This window comes from Asterias rubens, chromosome 2 (genome assembly GCF_902459465.1).
Source record: "Asterias rubens chromosome 2, eAstRub1.3, whole genome shotgun sequence".
Lineage (NCBI taxonomy): Eukaryota > Metazoa > Echinodermata > Asteroidea > Forcipulatida > Asteriidae > Asterias > Asterias rubens.
In genome coordinates this window covers 9,300,973-9,313,156 of record NC_047063.1, presented here as the reverse complement: position 1 = coordinate 9,313,156, position 12,184 = coordinate 9,300,973, and positions in this window count along the sequence as shown.

Genomic DNA, 12,184 nt, shown 5'->3' with positions numbered 1-12,184 from the left:
AAAAACACGAATTGGTCTGAGACTTGGCAGAATTAGCTTCTTACATCTAGGGCTGTCTAATTATAAATAAATGGGATACAGTTTGCGAGTTAAAGAAAAATCATTAGGTTGTCTTAGTGGAATAGGCCAACCTGTGAGGTTAATCATTTCATCAAAAGTCATCTAAAAAGACATTGTATGGCTGTAATTTAACAATAATTACAGCCAAACAATGTCAACATGAAATTGTATTGAGAGATTATACAAGGTTGCTTTGAAAAGGACTTGAGCAGTTCAACATGAACTAGGTATGGTTTCAAGAGATTCCACAACACTGGACAACAGGATTTTTTTATGAAATATCAAAGGTACAGCAACATCATGTGAGATTACAAATTTCAGATCAACAAAAGTCATTTGGTTGGTAAGTTTTTAAAACGACTGGACAACACATTGATAGTTTCCCAGAAATGGCACAATCATTGGGTTGTGAACTTGTAGCGAATTGAAAATTATAATCAGTTCAGCAAGTTTTTGAGGGATTCAACATTCTGCTTATCAGAGACGGCACAGTTGTGGCTTACAGAAAGAGACAAGTTTAATAAAAGTGTCATACAATCACAATGTTCATAAATTAATGTACATATACCTTCAACAGTGTCTTGGCAATCTATGTTGTAGAACCTTCAGCTTTCATCATCTGTGCTAGCAGCAGCCAACCCTGTCTAAGGATAGCCAGCATTGCAATCTACATGAAATTAAAGCATAGATGACAATATAAATCCCACATTAAAAAAATACTTGGTTGCCACATTTAACAAAATAATTGACAAATGATTTCCGGTGAATTTAAATACAGCCAACATCTTAGTATTTGAGGAACAACATGACACGAGTTGGGAGCTCTCCACGTCACAACCAACTGTAGACCAATCCGAATAAAAAGTCAAGCCTGTATACAATTGGTTTGAGAAAATTTAAAAGAATTTAAGCACAAAAACAGCTCATGAATATTTTGCTATTTGAAAATCAGTAGGATGAAAAGTTTTGAGGGACTGGACAGAGTGTGCTTTTGGAAAACTAAAGGGTTCATACAAAAAGTATACTTAACGATTTCTTTGAGGGCAGTACGCTGCATCCAACCAGTGTTACCATGATGGTTAGAGGTAGTTGTCTTGATGGGGACTCTAGACGTCATGTTAATCACTGTCGTTATCACTAGACAGTTTCTGTTCAATCTCTACCGTCTAGAAAAATAAGGTGGTCCGCTTCAGTGTTCTGACCCTCCTGAACAAAATTCAATTTAAAGAAGGATTCCAAGAGAGAATAATTTATTAAATTTGAAACAAATGAGAGTTGCAATTATGTTTAAACACTGGCACAAATTTTGGTAAAATTTCATGAATGACACAAAATCAGCTTGGGAACAATTTATAAGTTAAAAATATAAAGCTCTTAGTTACAAGTGTCCGAGGATCGGAACAGGTTAAAAAACAACAGCAGAGATATGACCTCAGTGCATGGGACAAGTTTTTGTTTGAGGAGAGTAAAGTTCAAACTGAAAAGATATGTGATCAAACTTCAAGACTTACCCATTGAAGATAATAGTTGCCGTCACAGGATGAACTACAGTGGTTGGAGTGAAGCATTGAGTTTCTAGATAGCACAACCTTAACAGTCACATTGATAGCCTGCAGTGAGTTTCTAGACATGTCCCAAGTTGTTAAGCTTTCATCATCTGTGCAGGCAGCAGCCAAATCTGTCGAAGAAACAAAAAGCATGGCAACAGAGACAGAATCAAGACATACATGACATTATCAGACATATTATTACAAATTATAAGATTAGTAACTTTTGAATTAATCAATAAAACAGTACCAATGTGTACATTGTGAAAACTATGAAGAAAAAAACATTTGCTTAGGAAAAATAACTTAAAGATTAAAAATCACGAATTGTTAAGAGACTTGGCAGAATTTGCTTTTTACAGCTAGGGCTATCTGATTCATGTTAACCTCTCAATCTGGCACCTATATATTTATACAGTGTACTTATTGGTTTATTTCATACAAACATTACAAAGAAATGAACAGTATGACAACCGATATGGTTGAATTGCACTAGAACATGTACAGTATAAAAGTTTCCTTAAAAAGAGCACCTGTTTCAAACAATTTTTTTTTACATCTAACTTTATAAAAAAACAACACTCTTTTTTTTTTGGGGGGGGGAGGGGGCATTGCCCTTGTGATCGGCCCTTGATAAAATTTGCAATTTGAAAATAAATCAATTTAAAAATAAGAATTCCAAGAGAAATCAATTCAATCAAATCGAAACAAATGGGAGTTGAACTATCATTCAATTGCGCAAACTATTTTAAAGAATTGCAAACAAACTTTGGTAAAATTTCATGAATGACACAAAATCAGCTTAAAGGGGCACACCGGCTGAATTGGGCTATTTGGGCTACAACATAGAATAAGATATGACTGCAACGGTTATCCAGCAATGAAGAAGAACAGTCCCTAAACAAAAATCATCAAATTTAGCCGTTTTTGAGCATTTTCAAACAAAAACGAATGGTCGCGTGATTGTTCAAACCAAAAAGTGATACAAACAATCACTTGACCTTCCGGGCTAGTTTTACTTCCAGCCGTCTAAAAGTAACTTACCAAACCAAATTCAAATATTTTTTTTTACAAAATTATTAACGTGTAATTTACGAAAAAGATCATGTGTTCAAATTATCGCTACAAAATGTAAATAATGGTGAAAAATCTAACGTAAGATTCACATTCATAGAGTCCGTGTAACGGAAGCTTGTTATAAGGCGCCACGGTGTGGAGCAGATGGAACATAAGCCTTGGGGCATATCACGTACCGTACATGCCGTGTCTCGTGGGGGCTGGTGGTGTAATTCCGGGCACTATGATCTCCCAGCTTGCGGGTCTCTTGTGAGCTTGGGAGGGGTTTGGAGCCAGACATCAAAGTACATGTTTGTCATCGTGGTTTTGTCAGTCGGTACGCCTCGTGTTGAATCCGTTATTTCTTATGATCGCAACATTCCAATATTATGCTCTGTTTTGTTTCATGGCTCCCCATTTCTTTTTGTTAGGAGTTTTTAGGTATTTAAAAAAGATTGATGATTTTAAAACATAGGAATACCCCATGTGCATGTTGTTATATTGACAGTGTTATTGTGTGAGCAGCTTAAAAAATGGTTTATGAAGAAGACAAAAAGGATAACAAAAAACGGAGCCCCCGATCGTAAAAAAAACAGGTGAATAATAATTTTGTATAAAAGGTTGAAACAAAAATAATGATAAAACAAAATTCCCTCAAGCATAATTTTGTCAAAAAAGAGTGTAATTTTTGAGATTGTTGAGGTATTATTTGGTTAGTTCCAAGCTACGCAGCTACGCTTACGTTCCTTCAAGTTACGCTATAATATCAAAATGTACGTTTCAAGCCCGAGTCAAGCTCGATTACATTCTATTCGCAGCTACGGTTATGTTCCAAGATACCCAGCTTCGCTTACTTTCCAAGATATGTTTACGTTCCAAGCTAGGCTTACATTCCAAGTTTTGCTTACGTTCCTTCATGTTGTGCTATAATTACAAAAGGTACGCTTTCAATCCTGAGTCAAGTTAAGGTTATGTTTCATACGCAGCTACGTTTACGTTCCAAGATACCCAGCTACGCTTACATTCCAAGATATGCTTTCAGGTATGTAAAAAAGATTATAATGTCAAAACGTAGGAATTCCACATGTTGTTATATTGACAGTTATTGTGTTACAAGATACCCTTATGTTCCTTCAAGTTAAGCTATATAATAACAAATGGTACGCTTTCAATCCCGAGTCAAGTTACGCTTACGTTCCATACACAGCTACGTTTACGTTCCAAGATACCCAGCTATGCTTACGTTCAAAGATATGCTTACGTTCCAAAAGATATGGTTACCGTTACGTTCCAAGCTACGCAGCTACTCAGCTACGCTTATACGATCCAATATATTTTAAGGTTCCAGTGAGTTACGCTATGCTTTCAATCCCAGTCAAGCTAGGCTTAGGCCTACGTTTCAAGATTTGCAGCACTGTTTCAAAATTCATTCGCACAAGGGCGCTTTCGAATCCCTCAAGATTCCCTTCCCCAAAGATTAAAAAAAAATTCACTGTGAATAACAGGGCCCATTGATCAGTTTCATCTGCTTAGCAGAAAATACTGCTTACAAAATTTCTTTACAACTTAAAAATGTAGTCGGGCACCAGCCAAAAGTTCACAAGACTTTAAACTTAATTAAAATTTGGCTGGTAATCAGTTTCTGCTATGCAATTCTATTTTGTGCTATTTTGTGCTAAGCATTTTTGTGCCACCATACAGGCATTATGAAATTGGGTCCTGGCACGTCAGGAGCATGTAACGCCACGATCGCATTCCAAACTGCATCATGGCTATGCAGACGGGAATGCTTTGTTTACTTGTCACTGTCCCATCATATTCTGGGTTAGTTTCTTTGTGTTCTTCGTGACGATGTATATCAAAGCACGAAGGCCTACCTCCATCGTCGAAGGATTTGCCTGATCCATATATTTATGCTGGTTGTTTATAAATAATAATACATGAATAGACTGGATCCTTATGCTGCATCGTAGTAAAACATTGCTACATGTATGAACAAAGCACCAGTCCACTTACAACATTGTGCGACAATGTCACGAAGATTTGACAGTTGCAACGGCTGGAAACACGTATGCGCCGGCCTTTTACCGCTTTTGGGTTTTTTAATCATTTTTTGCTAATTACGTGACATTTTGCGTAAACGGTGAGCCGGTGTGCCCCTTTAAGAACAAATTAAACTTAAATAAAATTATTTCAGTTGCAAATGTCCGAGGACTAGAACAGGTTAAAAATCAACAGAGAGATATGACCTCGGTGCATGGGACAAGTTTTGTTTAATGAGACAAAGTAAAGTTCAAATTAAGAACATATGGGATCAAACTTCAGGACTTACCCATTGAAAATAAAAGTTGTCGTCACAGGATGAACTACAGTCGTTGGTGTGAAGCATTGAGTTTCTGAATAGCCTGTCAGTCACATAGCCTGCAGTGAATTTCTAGACATGTCCAAAGTTGTTAGACTTTCATCATCTGTGCAGGCAGCAGCCAACTCTGTCAAAGAAACAACCAAGAAACAATCAAGGCAAGCGTTACATTAACAACCACATTATTAAGAATCACAAGATAGTTTTTTAAAGACAGTCAACAGAAAAATTTGAAGATTAACAAAACAGTTCAGTGGAATATACATCATGAGCCTCAAGAAATATCAACTATATACAGCACAAGAATAGCTAAAACAATTCAAAGTTTTTTGTTTTTTAGAATAGCAGGTTTGCGAGTGACCAAATCAACACCTGAAAAAAAATCATAAAAAAAATCACTTAATTTTGAAATGTGATTGCTCTTTTCACAGATGTCATAACACTGGAACACTATATACTTTGTATAATTTGACAACGATGTTCCAAACTAACTCTATCGCCCGAACGACTTTACAGGCAGAAAAACAGATATCTCAGAATGTTTGCCCTCTCACGTGATGCAACCAATTTCTAAAAAGCAACTGTAGAATGTATGTGGTATAAGGTGCTACACGTGACGTCATAATAGGCATTGCCTGACAGAGAGATGAGATTGGTACCTAACGAAAACGCGTGTGAACGGCCGTCATACACGGGCATTGAGTTCGCTGCTGGCTGGATGACGGTCGTTGTAATTTTTTAATGTTGTTTTGACGCCGTTTGCTCGAAAAAGGTTTTTTATTGACAAACAATAAAATTAATTAAAGAAACAAAAACGCAGTAAGTTCTTCTTCCAAATTTAACAAAGAAAAAACAATTGGCATTATTTTTTAAAGTGGAATAAAAGAGTGTAGGAATTGTTCGATAGCGGGTTCGATATTTAATACCTGGGCCCAATTTCATAGAGCTGCTGAGAACAAAAAATTGCTTAGCATGAAATTTTACAGGATAACCAACCAAATTTCCTTGTGATTTTCAGGAAAAGCAAACAACAGCTGAATACCTGTAACCCAAGCAATATGCAACAAATGGAAATTTGGTTGGTAATCCTGTTTTTTCTAGGAAGAAATTTAATGCAAAGAAAATGCTGTGTGCTAAGCACTAAGCAGCTCTATGACATTGGGTCCTGGCTAGCACAACAGGCACTCTGAACAACTTGCAGTGTGAAATTTCAGAAAATACAACATTTGCTTGGGAACAATATTTAGGGCCTAAGGATTAACAAATATTTGGTTAAAGGCTGGGTACTTTTTGCTAACACAAAACACAATGTCCACTGATTTACATCAAACTCACACACTGAAGATAATGATGGTAGAAAGCTTCCCATAAAATATTACTTGCAGAGGTGCTGTAGTTTTTTAATTTCTCTAAAAACCACTGCACCTCAGCAAGAATTATTTAAAAGGTACACGCTTTCTAGTATCATTACGGTGTAATGTAAATATGTAGACATTGTTTTTGTGTTACAAAATATTTTGAAGGACCAGCAATGTAGTTTTGGAAAAAGTAACAGATGTTATAATATAACAACAACATTGGCCTCGGATACAGATTCAGAGTCGAACAAAATCAATAAAATGAACAAAATTGTTCTCAAAAACTATTTGAGAACAGGAACATCATGCATTGGGAAAATTCAAGATTACATTATCCGCTTAGATTAGAGGGCAATATAAAATATCAGTACAGTACAGTGGCAACATTTCGAGGAATACGCATCGTGGGTGCCAATCAAAAAACAGCAACCAAAGATAGCACAACACCAGTAATAAATTGAACATTCAAAAGTTTTAGATTGGCAGGTTGGTGAGAGCACGATACAAATGAGCAAAATAGTCAACCAATGAACAGTTTAAAACAATTAAAATATTAAAATTAATATTCTTCATCACCGATTCAAATTTAACATCTATCATATCTATCATATCATTGTGGGGGTATTCCAAGGGTCGTGGGTTCAAATCCCACCCGAGTAAGAAAGTACCGAGTATACAGTGCTAACACCATCGGTGTATGGGTAACAAAAAAAATAATAATATTCTTTTTACTCGATGCAAATTTAAGATCCCTATCAATTATAATAGAGAGGTTTCGCAGAGTCACCGATAACTCTTACATGAACGGATGCGTCATAATACGTCATCAATACGTCCATGTGACGTATAACCGTTGCACGCAAGTTTTAGAAAAGTCGCTCAAAACAGGAATCTGTCGCCATACACGCAAGTAAACAACGAGTATATTTTGTTCATGTTTTTGTAGCGGATTAATAATTTTTAATGTACCAGGTTTTCACCATGTCTGTTACAGGTATCATACATGGATGTAGTTGGACATTTGTTAACCACCATGCTTCAGAAAAAGAGAAATGGCGATTGTTCATGGGTGCAGCCATTTGGTTATTAGCGTCCTCTTGAGCCTCAAGTTGAGGGTATTCGTTAGAATTTTGCGAAACAAAACTACACAGCTCACTTGACCCGAACGCGTACGGTTCGATATCTGTATGCGTATTCGTATCCGCGACTCTGCGAAACCTCTCTAATATTGCAATCAGTGTTTTCTGGGGGTACTGAACAATTTGCGCAGCATTAGCCCAGAGACAATAAACAGAGAAAGCACAACATGCATTTTAAGACAATTTAAGATTTGAAAAACATATTAACTCAGTAAGTTTTCATATAATAGGCAACAATAATGAGAGTTGGGCCAGCACTTGAATACAACAGTTTGATAGTTGAAAAAAATCATTAGGTTTGAAAGTCTTGAGAGATGGCACAACATGGGGAAAATAAATACATCTACTACAAGATCCACTTTTGACTTTGTTGACAATTTGAGAGCATATCAGTACACTGGGGACATCATCATCCAAATACAGCACAACACCGGTAATAAATTGAGCATTGAGGAGTTTTAGATTGTCAGGTTTGTAAATGACAGGAGAAGAATTACCACACAAATTAACGCTGTACAACAGAACTTAACGCTGGGTTGGCCCTGTTGTATGTGAGCCTCTGTCCTTACTCTATGATGTGAGGGTGGTTGTTGCGAACATTTTGGCCAGGAGAACCTCATAAGGTTTTTGGATGGTGGCCTACACGTCTCAATGATGCATTCTAGGAAACATTGTTGAGAACCAACATAGATTTCAATGAAACAAAAATATGCTCTGTTCAAAAATGCTCTTCACGATTTGGGATTTGAATTTGATAAACCATGGAGCATAACTTACGGTTGTTGTGCAGTGGGATGGGGAGTCTTTAACTGTATGCAGCAACGAAGATACATTCCCTCAAGAAATCACTGCCACAATACACCGCCGCTGAAAAACTCCCAAACTATCGCGCAATCCCCGCTCGCTTTTCTCACCGAGCTGAAGCTAGCCGCGTTTCTGGCCCAACATAGCCGCGTTTCTGGCCAGATTTGTTTTTTACCGTCAATAACCGAGGATCCGGAAATTAGAAAAATTAGAACCCATGCAGTAAAAGGCGGTTGAATTACAACCTCCCCATCCTTTGTAATTTGAACGAATTTTTAAATAGTATGTAATTAAGAGTAATTTGTTATTCACAATTCTGAAAGAACATATCAGTGAGGTAGAATTTGATTATTTGGTTACATAATTAACCAGTAATTAGCCGCCGAGAATAAGACCTCATCATCCAAACCATCAAAAAAACATCTGCCAACTTCTTGCACTCACCCCAAAAGAAATCATGGTAAATGCACCTTTTATGTTGCATAAATGATGAAAACTTATTACACACTCTGATCGACCATACCACTAAGCAAACTTCATGTTGATGGAAGCTCAATCGGTCGACTATGAACACCTAACCAGCCGCTACAATACACGCCGTGCTGACACACGTCACATTGAAGTACAGCCGGTAGAAAATGGCTGTGGTGGTGCCGGTCGAATGGCCAGGCAGTAGGCCTATGCAGCATAGGACCCTTCCCTCTGTACTGTGCAGTGGTGTACCACAGCGGTGTCAAGGTGTGTAGCCGGACTGCACTGTGGGTATGCTGCCCTGCTCTGTATGAATGGGTGGGTTGCCTACAGTGCCATGGGACTGTACTGTGGGTATGCTGCCCTGTATGAGTGGGTGGGTTGCCTACAGTGCCATGGGACTGCACTGTGGGTATGCTGCCCTGCTCTGTATGAATGGGTGGGTTGCCTACAGTGCCATGGGACTGTACTGTGGGTATGCTGCCGTCCGTGTATGATGAGTGGGTGGGTTGCCTACAGTGCCATGGGACTGCACTGGGGGTATGCTGCCCTGTATGAATGGGTGGGTTGCCTACAGTGCCATGGGACTGCACTGGGGGTATGCTGCCCTGTATGAGTGGGTGGGTTGCCCAATGGTTGCCCACAGTGCCATGGTACTGCACTGGGGGTATGCTGCCGTGTATGAGTGGGTGGGTTGCCTACAGTGCCATGGGACTGCACTGGGGGTATGCTGCCCTGTATGAGTGGGTGGGTTGCCCAATGGTTGCCCACAGTGCCATGGGACTGCACTGGGGGTATGCTGCCGTGTATGAATGGGTGGGTTGCCTACAGTGCCATGGGACTGCACTGGGGGTGCTGCCCTGTATGAATGGGTGGGTTGCCTACAGTGCCATGGGACTGCACTGTGGGTATGCTGCCCTGTATTAATGGGTGGGTTGCCTACAGTGCCATGGGACTGCACTGGGGGTATGCTGCCCTGTATGAATGGGTGGGTTGCCTACAGTGCCATGGGACTGCACTGGGGGTATGCTGCCCTGTATTAATGGGTGGGTTGCCTACAGTGCCATGGGACTGTACTGTGGGTATGCTGCCCTGTATGAATGGGTGGGTTGCCTACAGTGCCATGGGACTGCACTGGGGGTATGCTGCCCTGTATGAGTGTGTGGGTTGCCCAATGGTTGCCCACAGTGCCATGGTACTGCACTGGGGGTATGCTGCCGTGTATGAGTGGGTGGGTTGCCTACAGTGCCATGGGACTGCACTGGGGGTATGCTGCCCTGTATGAGTGGGTGGGTTGCCCAATGGTTGCCCACAGTGCCATGCCCACAGTGCCATGGGACTGCACTGGGGGTATGCTGCCGTGTATGAATGGGTGGGTTGCCTACAGTGCCATGGGACTGCACTGGGGGTATGCTGCCCTGTATGAATGGGTGGGTTGCCTACAGTGCCATGGGACTGCACTGGGGGTATGCTGCCCTGTATGAATGGGTGGGTTGCCTACAGTGCCATGGGACTGCACTGTGGGTATGCTGCCCTGTATGAATGGGTGGGTTGCCTACAGTGCCATGGGACTGCACTGGGGGTATGCTGCCCTGTATTAATGGGTGGGTTGCCTACAGTGCCATGGGACTGTACTGTGGGTATGCTGCCCTGTATTAATGGGTGGGTTGCCTACAGTGCCATGGGACTGCACTGGGGGTATGCTGCCCTGTATGAATGGGTGGGTTGCCTACAGTGCCATGGGACTGTACTGGGGGTATGCTGCCCTGTATGAGTGGGTGGGTTGCCCAATGGTTGCCCACAGTGCCATGGTACTGCACTGGGGGTATGCTGCCGTGTATGAGTGGGTGGGTTGCCTATAGTGCCATGGGACTGCACTGGGGGTATGCTGCCCTGTATGAGTGGGTGGGTTGCCCAATGGTTGCCCACAGTGCCATGGTACTGCACTGGGGTGGATGTCCTACCATAGAGGTATATTTCTACCTCTATGGGCCTAGACACTGGCCGTATAAATAAAAACTTGCAATTGCTTATCAAGTAAAAGTTCCAGCATAAGCAAATGGTCGATAAGTACAAGATCAGGCTCGAGCAATATTGCTTAAGTCTCTATAAATAACCTTTTACTTGACTAATACTCGACTTGCACCATGCTCGGGTAATGGTCCGACTAGTATGAAAAGCAATTACTTGCGCGTTTAATTAAATGCTCGCGGGATTAACCTTTTACTTATTGACATATAAATAAAAACAACTTTTTACTAATATCCTATAGCAATTACTTGTAGTTTTTCAAGCTACCCCTGTATGAGGAGCTTGTGCTTTTAATTAAACAACAGTGTTGCATAATTATGGCTCGGTATCGGGTCAGTATTAAAGGGTTATTATCCCCAGTGGCCTTATGATCAAACCATAATGTTACTTATTGATCTGTTGTGTATTTTAATAACTCCAAAATTACCAATCTCTCATTGGATCTCTGGCATGGAGAGACTGGCTGTTTCCTCATCATAGCCACTGCTGACATAAAAAAACTTGACTATAAAGTACAGCAAAAGTATTCATGCCCTGATCTTCTACTTGTTGACCTTTTGCTAATGCTGGACCTTCTATACGGCCCAGAGTATGGTTAGACTACGTACATTACCAAGGTTTGAGCGCGCTTGCGCACCATGGTTTTTGAGTTGTGCACTGCGTAAAGTCGAGCTGTGCCAAGGGAGACCGCAAAGTTGTTGGAATCTAGATGATACAGCTTCCTCTTCTAATCAAATAACTTGAGGATGAAAATAAATGAATTTGCAGCTTCATCGGTAGATTTTTATTGGCAGCACAATCATACAATGAGGGCAATGTAAAACCACACTCTCCGTGCACTGAAAATATGATATCGTGTGAACATTCTTCAATAATTTCCTATTTGGTGGAACTGTTTACCCATTACCGGCACTGTTCAGCCCCCGTAAGGTCTCTGTACCTCCATGCTGGTACAAACTCCAGAAGGGGTCTCAGAATATTTTCCTTTCGGTTTTGATTAGGGCCAACACTGGTCTGCAGGAACAGACGACTGTTCTTTGAAAAAGAATGTGAATGGAAGAATTTATAAATCTCAATGCTTTATACATGTAGGCATACTTTTTACGATATTAGTTCGCCCAGAAAAAAAAGGTTAAATCTGCAACACTAATGTGTGAGACAATTTAACTATAAGCTAAATAAAAATGTCCTAAAACAGTCAAATGAAGAAACCAAAATGTCAGAAAAAGAGCATTTATTTACTTGTTTTCCTGACCAAGTGCCACCGGGGGGGTTGCACCAAACCACCACCATCCCAGCTGCATACAAAAAGGTGTCCTGTTCCCTAACTTTGCCTATTGGTAGTGTTAGTGATAT